Here is an 18,065-nt window from a genome sequence, read left to right as displayed (position 1 = left end):
TGTACTCTCAATCAGTTCCTCAACACCTCATTCCTCCTTCTAGCTTTGTATCACACCTGAAAGATACAGCTGCTTGGGATGCATGCAAAGTACCATACTTTACAATATTTCCATTTCTCTGTTTTGCTTTTATCACCCATCAGCTCTCCATCACAAATCTGCATGTAGGAAACACTGCCACATCCCAGGGCTCTCCTTGATACACTGCCTCCCAACCTGGTTCAGATTGTGCAGGTTTAAGAGGGGTGTATAATTTAATGAAGTAGTGCTGCCAAACTCCATTGCTACAGCAACTTTTTCAGTTTAAAAGAACAATTATAGACAACGTATAACTGAACATCTGAAACTGCAGCACAGCTAATGAATCTACATGAAACAAAACTGGTCAAAACTAGCAAAGGTTGTGCCAGGAGTGCATGATGAAGCATGTTTGAAGGAGATAAATCCTATAGATAGATAATTTGTGTAGTTGGGCTTAATTTCTGCTATGTACAACTTTTTTTAAACCTCTGCTAAATCGAGTTAGGAAGATAGCATGCATAATACTACAGCATGCAAAATCAGGGCTGTTGGCAGAGACCAAATATCAGGATACGTGTTTTGTCCCTTGCCTCTAATGAAGCATCAGTCTTGGCACAGCAGCAAGCAGTAAATGAATTAGCAATGCTACAGTCATTTGTGAACATGCCCATCAAGCCCAGCAAATTGCCCAGCATTTACAGCAGTAAATAGGTGGGACTATTCCACCTTGATTCCACAAGGATTTGGAGACCTTGCAAATGTGACTATGAGAACTCGGCAGCAAAGAGGTCCCTGTCTCTCAAGCCTGGCCTGGGTTAACTTAAGAGGTAACATCCACAATTTGTACACTGCTAAATGAGAAACGCTGTATAAAGTGGCTCTAGTTGCCACTCCAAGGAATCTAGGATTTGAATGTGCATCTAATTTTTCAGAGATGGAAGGTTTTTTTTTTTGTTTTTTTTTTTTTTTTTTTTTTTTTAAAAAAAAAAAAAACACACACACACACACACACTCTGATCAGCAGGAGCAGAATTAGCCCTACAATGTGCAGCACTCGCAGAGAAGCTTAACAGCCATCCTGAAGGTAGAGGGAAGTTTCTTATCCCAGAGGAGTTAAGGACTGAGACAAAAGATTCTTTGAGGCTTTGCTGTGGGTTCTGCATGTGCTTGGCACTAGAGTCCTAAGAGTTTATTATTCTTTACGAAGCAAAAGCAGGGCAGGGAGGAGAGGGTTTCAGGACAGAACTGCAGAGGGAAGAGGAGGAGGAAAGCATCTCACTTGCAAAAGAGACAAGTTCAGGCTGATTCCACCCATCCTCACACTGAATTCGAGTCTATTTTGTCTGCAAATAAACAAGGCAAAACAACTCGACTTTCTTCAGAACAGGAACATTTCCTCCTGACATCTTCAGGACAAAGTGTTTTGATTTTTAAAAATTTGCTTAATGTGGCTTTTTTTAAATAAATAAAATGAAAACAAAAACAATCACTGTCGCTAAGAACAATCATCTTTTCAAGCAATATTTTTATATTACTTTCCCGTTAGGCTCACAGAATCAAAAGACACATCTATCTTTTGTGCTTGCATACACAGATGGGACCTGTGCACCTATACCTTATAGGCAGTCTTTCCTTTTGGTAAGTGTATGGTAGAAATAATAATAATAAAGACAGTCTTGGGTTCAAATCATGACCTATGAAAAAATAAAGGGGAAAAAAATAAATCTTTTATATCCTTTTGAGGGGGTATCACAAGACCGCTAAAGCTCCATTCTTGTTGGATTTATTCTAAACTGACTTTCTCAGTCATGTAGGAAGTCCTTCTGCATTTCTTAGGCTCATTTTTCACTAACCAAGGGATGCAAAGTTTAAACTTTGTTTTGTTTTAATGAAAGATAAACATGATCTCCTAAGAACTGAGACTAAGAGCACACCAAATGTAGCAAATGTCTCAATCAAATTGCAAGCAAGCAGTGAAAGCAGATGTCAGATATCTTGCCAGAAAGGGTCTGGATGATTTTGCTCCATTTCTTTCACTGCAGTCTCAGACAGACTTTTTCCCCTCTCTGGGATGTATATTAGGTGAGGGCTCTGCATGTGTTTGCATGGGAAGAGACTCTCCTTCCTTCAAAAGGAACAGGAGTTAAGAGCATTGTCCTTAAGGCTCAACATGAGAAAGCTTTAAGAGAAGGGACATCCACAGAGGAAATCTGCATTTTGTTACAGAACAGTAATCATATAGTGACTCCATAAACCCAAATATGTTTGTCTTGGGGACATACCTGTTTTTCTATATTTGTATAAATGACCTAATTTACTAAACCACTCCCACAAATTCTGCTGGGCTGGAATTATCCCCTCCTAAACTAGGACTTCCACAAACAACAAAAGTAGAGATTGCCCACTCATATCACCAGAAAAGACAGAAATGAAGAATCATTGCCATTTTTCAGGGGAAGGAGGAAAAAAAATGCTTCATATAAAATATTGTCTGTTCTCCTTAAAATAATAATAAAAAAGGTTAAAAGTACTGCACAGAAAATAACAGAAAGTCCTGAAAAGTAAAAGTACCAGAAACATCAGGTACTTACTTCCTGCAGCCTTTTTCTCCCGAGGCTTTGAACCCAGCCAGCTCTCCCCATCAATCATACATCTTAGTTAAAAGCTCTTCTGTGGTTCCAGGCAGCTATATACATGTTTAGGCACCAAAATCCCTCCAGACCACCCTTCTCTATGGGAATATGCCTTGTTTTTCATGTGCTGACAAAATGGGTGAGTGATGGGAGTGATCTTTTATAGGGACTAGTGGAGCAGAAATCCATGGAATGAGCAGCAGCTGTTGGAGGAACAATAATTCAGAGCAAGACCATCTTGTGCCTCTACTAACATACTGTGACAAATGCCTTTGGTTTCTTCTTGCAGTTTAGAAAGAAGACATTCCCAAAAGAGTTTGGTGCGCTCAGTTTTCCAGCTATCATAAAAGTATTCCACATCTGACACTCGCTCATGAAAAATAAAAAGAGGTACCACAGCAGTGAAGCAGGCAGCAAAACACAGCTGTTCTGGAAGCAAGGGGATAATGAGCTTAACAGATGATTTCAACAACCTTCAGGTGTTTTACATTTCACAATTAAAGATACTGCTCCCTGCTACCTTGCACAAAGTTAACTAGTTTCAATACAGCACAATAAAGCACAATATCCTTATTGTGACATGTGGCATGGCTGGAATGTTCTAGAACAGAGATGGTCATGAACAGCATGGCAGTAATTCTCTTTCTGGAATCTTAGCTCAGATGCTGAAGTTTGTCTTCAAGAAATTAGCTGCTAAGAACTGTAGCAAGAGACCATAATGCCAGCTCGTAGCATTTATGCAAACCATTTTTCAGAGTCATGTCCTCTGTAAGGAACCCTCTGTGATCCACAGTGTTGTCTCCAAGAGTAAACATACACTTAATCATTAATAAAAAGAGCTTAGAAAACTATGAAGTGGATCTAACTGCTGTGACCCCTTTCACCACTTTGGTGATGTAATTAACATGCACATGTTCAATGGACAAAGGACCAGCCTTTTACTGAACAAATTAAGCAAATATTCCTCTTCTACAAAATATACTTTGAATAATGATTGTGTTCCCAAAGTTAAATTTTGAAGCTGAGATACTTCCTATATGTAATCATACTTTATTGTTTTCTAATGAAATGCATAATATAGTTAAATGAGCATGAATACAAGACACAATGCTGTAGAAAAGAGAGCAGGAGAGATATATAATTAATATGATCATCAGAAAAAAACTGTGTGATATCATTCCATTATTATCAGCCTCTAATAATTCTGTCACCAAGTAAATGAAAGCATTTTATCAATTAGTGCCAATTGTTTACCCATAAAGAGATTTGAAAACTGCTGAAAACCAAAACACAACTGCAGTAATACACAGAGAAAAGGAATAGGATAGTCTGAAAACATTCACCTTCTGTATTGCAATGGTAGTCTCTTAAGTAGGCTTATTGAAGGCAATGAAAAGATTTGCACCAAAAAGTCCAGCAGTGACGAGTTTCAGGGGAGTCAATGCAATGATTTGGACACAGGAGGCCAAAATTCATTTCCTAGCTCAGAGATTCTCTTTGGGGCTGACCCAGAATAACTGCATGTTGATTGTATCACGGTCTGGTCTGGACCATCAAACTAAATTAAGCTGCAATCCCGAGTTGGAGGTTCACCTGGACTGTGACAAAGGCCCTCAACTCTACCTTTGTGAGGCCAGTGCCCCCTTTAGAACCAGTGGCATAAATCACATTTTAGATGTCTGAAGAGCTTCACTTTGTAGTGTCATTGAGGGGAGGATTCTTTTCTCATAAAGGGTCTTCAGCTGCTATTCTCTAATATAGCATTAAGTCATGGTTAGGGAAGGATTCGGAGCGGATTGGTTGCAGATATACAAACTTTTGGATGCAGATATACAAACTATTAAAAAACTGGTGATGTGCAGAATGTACTCAGAAACAAAGTCAGTTCACACCATCCCTATCTAAGCGGGTAAAGCAACATTTATAAAGGAAGCTAACTTGAAATACAGTTGCCTTTCTTCCTTTAGGGAATATTCTCCATCAAATCATTGCACAAAGAACCGATCCTCTTAGACCTGGATAAAATATCAAATAGTGGCATTTTTTTTAGACGTTTTCCTGGAGTTCACGCTAGCCTTTTGAGACCTTTTCCAACAGGTCCTCTCCACACCTTAGTCTAGGAGCTAATTTTATTCTCTGTTGAACTTGTGGAACTTTTCACTTCATTTTCTTTAACTAATCTGGAAAACTTTCTTTAGAAAAAGTTTTAAATTACTACCTTCTTTATTCCTTTATTGGAAGGCCTACCTAGTATATTTAGTGCAGTGCTGCATTTTCACAGGAGACCCCTATATTATTTAAGAACATTAGCAATTTAAAAAGAAATATAAAATGAAAGATCCTTGCATGTTTTAACAAACTTCAAAATGAGATTTGGAACAATTTGATTAGAAAGCTCTCAAAGCTTCAGCTGCTCCCTCTGGACTGAGCAGTAATAAAGGAAATAATTAGCAAGATCAAATTTAAAAATTACTTATACCATAAGTATATCTTTTACTGAGGACGTATGAAGCCAGAGCCAAATAGGTAAATATCTGGAGAAGCGGAACAGGGCTAAGAACATAGAGATGAATGAACTTGCTGGTACAGATCATGACACTAGAGACAATACCTTGGTGTAACGCTGAAACCCTGAGATTCTTCTACTCCTGCAGCTCTACAGCAGAATATCAAAGGTGAAATATTGGACCACACAGCAGCAGTGGGGCAAGAAGTGCAGCACAAGAAACAGGCTGCACCTGGGGGTTTCGCTTCTCTGTGAGATGAGCTGCTTCTCTAAGGATTAAAATGTCTCTTTCTACTAAGCTATTGAGTGTGTGAGCAATGATACTGGGTACCAGGACTCTCATAAAGAGTTGCTCTGGGGGAACTGCACTCTTACTTTTGCTTCACATAAGAACTCTGCTACTTTAGAACTTTAGATTTGCAGCTGTCATGCTAACATGTGGCTCTAGCACTGCCTGAGCAGCAAGAAGTCATGGAAGAGCTCCATCCACTGAGGTGAGTTTCCATTGCTGGTTCAAAGTATTTGCCAAATCTCCTAGAAAGTGTTCTGCATGGATTGCTAGCTGTTCCACTACCCTGGCTGCATACAAACCACCTTTTGGATAAACAGCAGACAAAACTGACAATTTTGCTGTCTATTTGGAAGATAAAGCCCACCAGAGTGTGTGTTTGTTTCACGGTTTCTTGATGCTCTGATACAGATTAATCAATCATGCCAACTTTTTGACCTGTGCTGCAATTTAACCATCTGCACTATTCTGTTTTGCTGCTATCTGTCTACTTTCTGGTTAAATGGTCCTTTGATGGTCCATGGCACCCGTTCTTAATGCATTGCCTGGGCTTTGTGGCATCAATTAATAACATTATCGATTCCTCTTTTACTGGATTGGTGCCTTGTAAGCTGGTGCCAGACAACCTATTAATGATTTGCACACATCTACAGCACAGTGGTCACCCTGTTTCTAGCTCTTCATGTGCAGCTCTAGATTGATGTTGTGTCCTGTGGCCAGCAACAGGGTTGTCCTGATGCAGGATTTGCTGGATACTGTGAATTCCTGGTTGTGAGAGGGAAGGAGCCAGAAGAGATTACAGAAATCATCTTCCTTTGTCAGCCTTGCCACACACCAAATGCATGTCTACCCTACAAGGAAAACCCTGCTCATAGCTCAACTGTGAATTATTCCCAGAGCTTCTCCCCTGTGGAGCTCCGGGATATCCACATGGACATGTATCAGCAGTACCTATCCGATCTGCAGGTGAACTGATCACACTGAGTCCTCAGCATGGCCTTCAAAAAAGGGGACCACCCTCTATGCTTTGCTCTTAAGCATTCTGCATGGACAACTGCCAGCTAATAATTTCTTTCTATTGCACCCTAAGTCAGGCTGAATCCTCCCTAGATATCATAAATTGCCTCCTCCCTGTGAGCAACCAAACATCTGAGCTTTGCAAAGCCACCTAGAGAACAAGATGAGGTAGGAGGAAAGGCCGTGAGGAACTGGGCCAGAAAGGACATTTTGGGAGAGGAGCAGAAGGCAGCCAGAACAGCCAAACCTCAAAGGAGTAAAAAAAAGGAACATTTTCTAGGGATTAGAGCAGAGTTCACATAGTCCTGGAAGCTGTTACAAATATAGCTCTGCCTATTGCTGTTCTGGCACAACCCAGGCTACCTTGTTGAAAACTTCTAGGTCGTGTAAGACATGAGCTGGTACTACATCTCCTTCAATTGACTGATCAAGAAGGAATGACCAACACTTCCTAGAGGCTAAGCAAATTGCTTCTTAGTGATTTCTTTGGTGCTTCTTGGCACCAAAGTCCTTCTCTTCTCCTTTTCTCTTCTCTTCTCTTTTTTTTTTTTCCTATTGACTACACTGACATCTGTATGCGAACAGCAGAGATATGCCAGAAACATGAAAAAGGAAATAGTGCAGCTATGAAACCCTCCCTGGCTCACAGTGTTTCATGTAAACCAAAAAACCCAGTACTGTTTCAAAAATAGGATAATCAGTTTTTGACATTAAAAAAAAAAAACCCAGTTCCATCTTGGTCTCTGCATAAAAATCATCTCTCTCTTTTTTTTTTTTTTTCTCTTTTTTTGCTATTCCTCCTCCTCATCAGAAAAATCTCACCCCAGGCTATTTTGAAGCTCCAACATGTCGCATTTCATTCATATTTTTCAATGTACTACAGAAACATGCGCTTCTAAAGTTTCACATCTGAAATGTGTGAACTTCTCTCTACTGAAAGGAAAAGCTGAATTTCAGAGGGCCATCACCTTTTGTCCTGTTTTGAGGTAGTGTAGTACAGGGAATACCCAAGCCATTTCATAAAACAGAAAATTTCACAGAATAAAGCAACTTGTGTGAATATGTGGTGGTGTGCTGTCTGAATTGCCTTGGAAGCATTTATTATTTCCCTTGAGTGGAGCGGGAATGAGTTTGAGTTAATTTGCGACAAATTAGGGAACGAAGGAGGTTTATATATCTTTATTCCTCAGAATAAAGCTAGGACAGAGACGGCAGACCCAGGAAAGGGCACACGCTGCTATTGCTTGAGCATAACCATGGGATCAAATACCCTCTCTGCCTCCAGAGAGCATCAAGGACTTGATGTCAGGCATATCCTACACACTGCACAGGCTTGTCACAGCTCAGATACTTGGTTTTGGGCTCCTCATCTCCAAGAAATGTCCTCTGGATTTGAGGTCTACAGGATGGTAGAAGAACAGGTTGGCAGCAGAACCCTCAAAGGCTTAAATGGGGACCTTAAATGGAAATTTGAGAAGAAGATAGATAAGTGTTCTCCTTTTTAATGTTAAACCACCACTAAGAGCAGCTTGGAAGAACATCAAAGAATTCAGCGTGAGAGAGAAATAAAACTGAGCAGAGAAGCTTGGGAAAACTTCTGTCCAGAGAAGAAAAGGAAGGGGAGGAAAACAACTGTCATGCAGAAAAATTGTGAGATGACAAGGTCAAGGATCCCAGTGATCAGAATCTTCCCGTCTGCACCGAAGAGCTGGAGAAGTTTCATGACTTTCCTCTGAGCCTCTGCATTTCCCTCGCCCATTGTGTGTTTGAGCTCTCTGCTCAGCAGGTCACAGCAACTGTTTGGCCAACATTTTGTTGCCAGTGCCCAGCTCTATCCCAGACGATAGATCCTTCCTGGCTTAGCCAGATCCTTCCTGGCTTAGATGTTTTACACATTTGGAGAGGACCAACACAAGATTTTTTCTTGCTCTGTGCTTGGTTAATGAGGCATTGCAGTTGCATCAGTTTCCCTTTTGCTGAGGACACAAGGATATGAGGAGGAACATAATGTCATTGTTAGCAGGGATCTGATTCTCAACTCGCTGTCGTCTTAGTCTCAGAAACATTTCTGTAGGAGCATGCACAAAGAGCCAGGTGTGTGCTATTCCCTGGTGCCAATACATTTTCTTAAATACCTTCATAATATATTAAAATACTTTCTTTCTTTTATAGTGATATAAAAGAAAAGGTCTAAAATATAGGACTACTTACGTTGCACTAACCACAGACCAGAATGAACAGTGTTGCAAAGAGACTGCATAGATTATAAGGCATATAATCATCTCTAACCTTTCCTGCCTGTTAAATTGGTTCATTTCCTTTCATTCATGTATCTGAATTACTTTTATGTAAATATATACTTTTCTTGGTTTCCTTTCATGCTTTTTTTTGTTTAAAAACAAAAGCAGCAATTAAAGAACGATAAAGACATTACTAAATAGATCATATGCTAGTTTCCCTTTAGAAAGGTGTTATCACTTTGTGAGATTCAAGGGATTTCAGCTAAAATATCTTGAAGAGGGAATATTTTTTTCTCTAGATACTTTTATTAAATTCACTGAATCTCCTATTAAATCCCCAGTGTTTCAGTTAAAGGAAACCAGGAAGGTAAAGAAAGAGTACTGAGACAAGGAAAAGCAAATTTTCATACCAAACTGTGATTTCGTATGTGTGTTCAGAACCGGCAGAACCCCTGGAAATGATAAAGCAGCCAAGCTCAGAGGAGGGAACTTAAGAAAGAAAGCAAGAATTTGGGGAACCTCCTGATTTCCAGGAGAAATTGCCTGCATAGAGTGGAGCTATTTAAAAGCTGCCTTGGCCCAGAAAGAAAATACCTAGAGAAGAAAGGTGTTGGGAAAAGCAATCCCTTAATTCAGACAACAGGAGAGGATGAAGCTGCTGAAGTGGTTAAGCAAGATTAGATGTAGGAGCAGGAGTGGTGTTGTGTCCGTATCCAGCCTACTGCAATAATACAGATGACTGCAAAGTGCTAGAAGGGTTAAGAGGCTTCAAAGAGCTAGAATTCATCCTCTTCTCCCTCGAGACCTCTCAGCCTTTTCACTCTGAGACAGCATCCTGGACCTATCCCCTGGCACCAGCTCTGACCTCCAACATCTTTCCATCACAAGCATAAATGCCTTTTTCTTTTAGCTTTGAAGACTCAGAACTAGATCAGTAAGAGCAGATGCCTTCTTTGCCCTTCCATTATCAGGGCCATCATCAGGGTTTTGGCCAGCTGCTACCCCTGGGGCAGTTCTTGGAGAATCTCGCAGGGCTGTGCTGGACAGGACTTGCTGAGATAAATGACTTGCTGGACACACCACTTACTTAGAGCTTGTGCCACACATGCCGTAGGTACAATGACACTGCATGACTTTGCAGCCATGGGCTGATCCTCTCTTCCCATCTACATCTTCATCATCTCTGGGGCTAAGTGGCAGATCCTTACAGTTACGGGGATCAGAGGTGCCCAGGTTTCTGCACTGCTTCCTTTTCTGGAAACAAAGTGGCTGAGCCCACTGAGACAGGAGGAATCCTTTCGAAAAATGCCTGTAAATTAATGCTGCTGGTCCTAGCACACATACACTATGTCCGCTTCTCCCTGAGGCAGAAGAATTTACCTCCACCTGAGCTTATGGAGAAATTGGAATGCTTCTCTTGTGAATGTAGATCCTGTTCTCCAGAGCCCATGAATCCTATTTGGGATACTGCTCGGAGATGGTGATCCCAGCTGAGGAGTTATTCCAGAGGTGTCTGTGGTCCATAGATTGCTTTCATGAGCCTTGCACTGCTCTTTTTTTCTTTCTTTTTTTTTCCTTCCCCTCTTCTGCCAAAGATGAGATAAGGGGGTGGCTGGGCCTGGATGGGTCAACGGGAGATTTCTGACGAAGCAGAACCACTCTTATGTTCTTAGGAAGTGGGGGGCACAGTGGGTTTACAAAAAGGGAAACACATTCTGTAATGCTTCAGGAAAGCTCAGGTCTCCGGGTGGGTGGTTTGTGCTGACAGCAGTGAAGCTAAATTTGATGGTAATTTCTATATAGCAATCACAGAACTGAAATTACCTTATGCTCATATTCTGGAGTATATGTGGTACATGTTACAGTCAAGAGACAGTTACCTACATCTTGTAGAAATAGTAATGTGATGGTTGTATCCTGACATCAGCTTGTGAGTTGAAGTGAGACTTTCAGAACTGAAGAAAGAACTTGTACGAGCAGGACTCATAACAAAAACCATCATGACCAGACACGAAGCTGGGAGACAGCAGCCCTACAAGAGCAGTGCCACCTGACAGATTATCAGCTCTTCCCTCTCTCGTCACCACCAGCAGAAACAGTGATGAAAACACCGGCCAAAGCACTATTAACAGCAATGTTATCTGACTGGTGTTTCATTTTGCTCACTTCATCATCTCACCTAGGCATTACCAGAGAGTCTACTAATAGAGTCCTTCTGTGTGCTCAGATCTCTTAGACAGCCTGGAACCAAGAATGGCAAAATCCTGGCATCTGTAGCACAGGGAAGCCTGATATTGCTGCATTAAAAGAATATGTGCAAATGCTCAAGGGAGCTCAGTGGACTCTCCTACACAAGCATTTCCACTGGCCTTGGCCCACAGCACTCTGCAACCTCTCTGAAACTCCTTTAATGTACTACTGTACTCTCCATCTTCACAGGTTTCTCACAGCCCTACTCTGTGACTCTAGCACACGCTAACAGTAGATTAAAATTGCAGCTCTAATTTTTCACATTATAGTTTGCTGTGTGGTATGAATTATTGCTATCACTCTATTGATTATTTGCAATGAAAAGCCTTTGATACTCTTCAGTAGTTAAGCTAAAGCCACCTAATCAATATCTGAGGCTGGGACTTGCCTAAGAGTATATCAAACCATGTGTCAGTATTGTTGAACAAACCGATGTGGACAGTGTCATTTTGATAGCAATAATGACAGAATATGTATATGAATTTTAGCAGAGACTCCCAATAATGAATGTCTCCAGGTTGAAACATAGATCAAAGAGCAGAGAGAAAAGCAGGAGATTTTTAAAACAATCCCAAAAGTGCAACGAGGAAACGATTAGGAACTGTCAGGCTGGGCTGTGGAAATAAGAGCAAGTTCCAGTGGTTGGCCTGTCTTACCTCAGAGACATGCATAATTTAATTGATTTTGCATATTTTGGTAGAGTTTCTGTTTTCTGATCACTGAGAGGCTAGTAGCTTCCAGTAACTGCCAGTTTGGTCTCATGCGTATCACTATCCCATACAGACTATGGCTGTAAACTTGGCTATGGGCTGTAAAGCCAGTTATACTTTGTGACTGGGCTTCATTTTTTGAACATCAAACTTCTGCCAGCAGCTTGCATGGCTAAAATGAGCGGCTTTCTATTTAAATTGTCATTTTCCATCTGTGTTTCTAATGTCTGGTGCTAGAAGGAGAGAGAAGGGATGGAAAGCCAAACTTTCTGAGTATCAGAGCTGAAGTCCATTTCTGTCGGCAATAAAAGAAATTGGCACTGGAATGTCCTAGCTAAAGAAAGGGAGAGAGTGATTTCCTTTGATGGTAGGGACCAGTATTGATCTGATAGGGTGCAGTAAAGAAGACAGAGCCAGGTTCTTCTCAGTGGTGCCTACTTAGATGTACTCAGGACAAGAGGCAATGCCCAGAAGCTGAAATATAGGAAATTCCACTTAAATATATGAAAAGCCTTTTCTTTCTGTGATGGTGGTCAAACAGTAGAACAGCTTGACCGGAGAGATCTTGGAGTTTCCATCCTTGGAGATATTCAAAATCATATGGGACATGGTCATGAGCCCTGTTCTAACTGACCCTGTTTGAGCAGATGGGGTTTGATGAGCTATCTCCATAGCTCCTTTCCAATCTCAACAATTTGATGACTCTGTGCTTCTTTGACTGTCAGGAGAGAGATAGTTAGCAAAAAATCTCTCTGGGAGATGCTATGTAGTCCTCTCCCATGGCAGGTGAGAGAGAGAAAACTGTGTCAGTCACTAGAGTAGAATCAAATGCCCCTTTCCCCTCTCCATCTTCTTTCCAATTTTCTTAAGACTGGTTACTCCATTTCTCAACTGACAGCTGAGATTCAGAATTTCTGAGTTCAGTACCCCCCAGCCGTGATACCACATAACAGAGCTGTGGAATTTTCCTGACTTGGCTGCCCTTGGGGAGGTGATTCAAACAAACCTTCCATCTTCTGGGTTGTTCTGTGCCTGGGTTCTGTACTGGCAAAATAGGGTAGAGGTGGAGGAAAAGCCCAGAAGGAGACGGAGCGGGGCTATGGAATGCTTCACACACTTACCAAGCTCAAGTATTGCTTAGATGTTTAGACTCTAACCTAAATTAATAGATCCTCTGGGGTCTGAAAAACTGGGCTAATATTTTGCAAGAATAGCTCTCCCTTGTTTCTTGCCCTCCAGTATGATGAAGACAAAATGCCTTCATTATTGCAGCATTTAACAGTGTGCAGTGTTTATGAAGAGGCTGGAGGATGTGAAGGAATTCAAACTAATTACATAAATCTCACAGCAAACAAAGCTGCAAATATTTACCTTCACTACACTGCTTTATCTTATTAGACAAGCTCTTGAATTAATCTAAATCCAGTCCTTTAACCTTGCTGGATGGATTGTTCTCTCTGACATCAGGAGGTCACTTAGGCTTTACAGTTGGTCTCCACAAGCCAGCTCATCTGTAATTTGCACTATGGGCATATGAGCCTTATTTAAATCTCTTTCATCTACTAAAGCCCTCCTAAGAGAAGCTTCCTCTGTCTGTTGAGTTGCCTGGGGTTTCAATATGATAGTGCAGTGCAAGTGTAATGCAGAATAATCTAGTGAAACAACTAATGAACAATGGATCAAAGTTCAAAATCTTTTTCAAGATTTTATTCCAGGAATAATGAAATAATTACGTTTTTTGCTGCTGTCCCTACATCTCTCAGTTCTTTTTCCCATGACAATCCCTTCCTAAATGGCAGCTCCTTCAACTCACCAAAACCTGTATCTCAATTCTTTACATTCATTTTATCCTGCCTGCCTGCAGTGGCTTGTAGGCCATTTGCTGGATGCACCCAAAAGTGGTTCCAGATTGGTTCAGATCTAGTAATGCTTAGCAGAGCATGCACCATTAGGCAAAAATCTGAAGAAAACCATTTACACAGGTTTGGAGGCCACCTACAAGCAGTATTAGGCAGGGAGACCAATCCTTTCACCAGGTAGACTGATTCCTCTTAGCTCTGCCTAACTGGTAGGCTAATTAATATGATTTTTCCATTACCAGTGAAAGTCCCCTGCCTTTCTGTGGCCTTGGCAACACGGGGTCTCAGAAATGGCCTGTAATTCTTACGAATACATTTACACAGTGAATTGTTTTTGCCAGTAAAAATGTTTGAGTGTAACTGGTTTGTCTATGATTCTAGACTCCACAATGTGCGTGTGCGTGGCATTTTCTGACAGAAATACACAGAGCTGGGTAAATTCACAGGAGAGATCATAGCAAACTGTTGCCGAAAGCCCGTCCACATTAGCTGTTCAAAAAGATGTTGCCTAAAGGTTCAGGAATATGAGAATTTACTCTAAGTTCAGCTCTCCGTCATGTTGTGTATGTCAGCCTGCAGCCCTTGCAGGGTTTTGATTTATTCCACGTAAACACTTCCAATCTAGAAATCCAAGCATTTAGTGGTTTATTTATTCCACACCCTGCAACTGGGAACATTTTGCTTACAGACGTCCAAAAGCAGAACAGTGAAAAACACTTGGAAGACAATAACTTGCTTAACCAACTGTATTCTTTACTGTTATTTTAGAAGTGCTGTTGCACTTCGTTTCTTTCATCTTGGTAGTGATCAAACAATAAAAAAAAGGTGAAGCCACTTTTCAAAAATCACTCCCTGAACTTGTTTCCAGTCTCACTGACATAGGCATTACACAAGTGTAAAATCATTGACCGCTAAGGAGATAATCCTGATTTATAGTACTACAAGAATGATACCTATCCCTCTGCCAGAAGTATATAATTAGTCAGGAGAACTAGTGACTGTGTCTCCCACATGTGCTGCTTCTCATAGCTCTGCTGAATAATCATGTCGATGTAGCTCATGATGAAAGACACTGTGATCCAGCATGTGCACCCATGCAATTGGCTTACCCATTTCTACCTACATTATAGCAGATCTAAAAAACCCAGCCCTGTGGCTCTAACAAGTCACCAAAGAGGAGATCTAAAAGGACACATGGGCCCTGGAGCTACGGAGGTAAGGAGCAAACAGAGGAAACACTTTCAGGCTTTAAGAAGCCCTGGAAAGCATCTCTGCTAAATGAGATGGAGCTGGCAGTGTCCTGAGTATTTGCATCATTTTACAAATGCTTGATTTTTTTTTCAGTAAATAGGGGCAGAAATATTTTATTCACTCAACTTGGTTTTGTTAAACTATTTGTGTAAAGAAAAAACAAGCAAATAGGCAATTCCCCCCATACCAGATGAAATGTTTCATTCTGACATCTTTCAAGTGATATCCTTTATATTTTTGTTCAAACTAGCTCATTATGAAATGTCTTTCAATTGCCATTTAAAGAAAAATCTTGAATTTGAAATTAAACGCATTGTAAAACACACACCATTTTCAGCTGCTTGTTGCCAGTGAGCAGAAACCCTGCCCGGCGCCCTGCTCCTGTTGGAGCTGTACAACATTCCTCTTTTGCAATCACACGCAAGGAGAAGCCAATTCACAAGCAGCGCCTGCACTCCTGGAAGCCCAGTGAAGAACCACAACATTCACCCTGTTTAAATGCGCCCACTTCAAGGATGCATCAGCTTCAAAGAAGAGATTAAATACACTGGGAAATTGCACAGAGCAATAACCAAGGCGGGACACTGTAATAAGCCTGGGTTCTGGGTCATTAATTCCTTGTTATATGGCTTCATTCAAATGCTCTGCAGATACACGCTGCTGCCTTTTATTTTACTAAATTCAAACCTAGGCCTGAGGTTTCTTTTTGCTATTCAGTGTAAAAGACATTTGAGGGCTGTACCCCCAACAGGCTGCACATCTAGGGAGAGTCTTTGCATGTTGTTAATGTTTAGTGAGAGCAAGATGTGAGGCTGGCTGCCTCCTCATGCTGAGCCCTCTGCTCAGGGAGGTGCATGGAAGAAGGACAGGACAGGCATAGGCAGGATCCGACGCTGGGATGCTGTACGAGTCAAGATATTTCAGTCTCAGGGATGACAAAAGTAAGAAGAAGAATTTTATTTCTATCACCAAGGCTTGAACAGAAAATGAGTGGCTGGTAATGGACAGCTGCTTCTCCTACCTACATCAGAAAACATTCAGTTTCTTTAATTTTAATTGTCGCACCAAAAATTGACTGAAAGTGCACCGCCTTCTATATATACTGCTGTCCATTTCTGAGTATGCTGTTGGCTGAAACCTCCTATCCATACATTAAAAAAATAATAAAAATAATAAAACACAAGTTCCTTTTTAGAATGACTTTTGTTTTTAAATTGTTCCTCTACTACAGAATGCAATTCATTCAACAACAGCAAATATCCACAGGAGTCGTAAAAGACCCTAGATATTTGGAACTGGCCAGGTCTAGAAAACAAATTGCAGTTTTATATTGCAGGCCTACTTGTTTTCTATCAAGACTAACTGATCAATTGTTTTAATTTTAAATCAGAGAGCTAATATTTGACTTCAGCTTCCCTTGTGGTCTTTCCTTTACTGTCTCAAACAAAGATCACTTTTGATTTTTCTTTCCAGCTGTAATTGAGTTACCCCCTCTGAAGAATATAAGCAGTCCATTCCCCATTAGGTTGGAGATGATGTAGTTTCTTTACCCTTAATTATATACATTCCCCCCAAAAATGGATTAATAATGCGCAGTTGTGTGGTCACTGTAAGGTCTGAAGAGCCTTTATTCCCCAGTTTGTAAAAGCAGTGAGCCGAGCACTGATACACAAACTTTTCCTTCTCATGTTAAGCACTAGCATGGGACTTCAAACTCATTTTTATGTCACATCTTTAAAGAAGTTTCTCTCAGTATCTTTATGACCTGCTGATGCTGCCTGCTAAGTGTATTAAGGATTAATTGCCCACAATGCCTCCAGGCACCATGTGAAGCTGTTTTCTCTTGCCAGCCTGCTTCCGTCTTCCTGGGGTTCCTCTCTGTGCCGTTATTGTAGATTGGCACTGTCCACCTCAGGGCTGTTGGAGCAGCTTGGGTGATCTCTCCTCCTCCTCTCTTTTTCATATCTTTTTCTCTCCAAGACCCACATTTTCATCCACTTTCTGCCCCAGACCTCACCTAGATTTGCTAGTTCCTCTGAAGATAGGAATTCACGGCCTTTGTTAAGGATCTTGCCTCTTTCCTATTATTTTTTTTCTTTATTAGCTTCCAAATGTTCCTTATAGGTGTTAAGAATGCTCTGCAAAAATAAATGGTGAAGGTGTTGTGCTGTTTTTTTTCTGTCACGGACACTGCTTTTTGTTGCCCTTCAGAACCAATCATTCTTGAAATTCTCATTTGTTATCAGATTTATTGCTTTGATTTCTTACTTTGTACTGATACTGACAATTCTGTGCTCTCCAGATAGCTGGAGCGGTGGCAAATTGCGTTTTATTTTGTGGGTCAGAGACTCCAGCTCAGATCCCTGTGGCAGCTTAGGGAAAAGGTATGTTTTTATTTCATTTTAGGTTCTGCAAATAAACTTTTGTTCAGCCTGCCTCTTCCCTTGACGCTTTAAGTCTGGTCTAATTCCAGCCCCTGCAGCTCTGCTTCTTTCCCATTGAAAAGCTCATTTTGTGAGCTTAATTTAACTTGAGTTGATGCTCCATAGATCATTCTGTAGCCAGAGCACATTGTGCTCTGTAATCCCACTCATTGTCCACAGATAAACCAAGCCAGTCTGGGTCATGGCATGCAAGACCATCAGGAAACAAAGTTTGCTCTAGTCATTGATCTTAATTCAGTGGCTCATGCTGCTTTAAGCTAAGTCATTGCTGACTACTCACAGAGACAGGCATGGGGTGGCTCTCAAGAGGTTACCTAGTTCAATATCCTGCCAGGAGTCATTGACCCTACCTGTGTGAAACTTGACACATCTGTTCCACCTGATCTTAAGCAGTTAAGATGTCTGAGGAACCTCTTAAGATGTGGGACTGATTGGTAATGGTCAAAGTTATTTTCCCAGTGTTTGTGTGACAGCTATTGTGAGAATGGGAGTGCTCAGGAATTTGTTTAACATATTATTCCGTCACGTGGAATTTGTTTTGATTCCAATTTTGGATGACTTGTAACACCTATGTCAAAACATTTCTTCCCATGCTTGAAAGGCTGTTCTAGAAATAAATAAATAAATAAATAGTCCTTCCTGAGGAATAGTTTTGATTTTGACAAATTGATGTTATTTACCATAAAACTGTCCTCTCTCAGCCAGGCTCTGCTCTTCTCTCCTTGTCCAAGGATGCTGGGTGGCACATCACTCTGAAGCAGTTATTGCTCTGCTGGTCTGGGTGTTCAGGCCAAAACCAGCGCCAAGGATGGCTGCAGCAACTCTGGCCAGCACATTTTCTGCTT

General features: G+C 41.0%; 1 protein-coding gene across 1 annotated transcript in view; it reads right to left on the bottom strand.

The window, feature by feature from the left end:
* Positions 1-18,065, bottom strand: part of SHISA6 (shisa family member 6) — a 205,606-nt gene that overhangs the window by 84,895 nt on the left and 102,646 nt on the right. The gene's annotated exons all lie outside the window — the stretch shown is intronic.

This window comes from Tinamus guttatus, unplaced genomic scaffold (assembly GCF_059628265.1).
Source record: "Tinamus guttatus ecotype Peru unplaced genomic scaffold, ASM5962826v1 Tinamus_guttatus_pri_ptg000649l, whole genome shotgun sequence".
Lineage (NCBI taxonomy): Eukaryota > Metazoa > Chordata > Aves > Tinamiformes > Tinamidae > Tinamus > Tinamus guttatus.
This window is presented reverse-complemented; position numbering and strand designations above follow the sequence as displayed.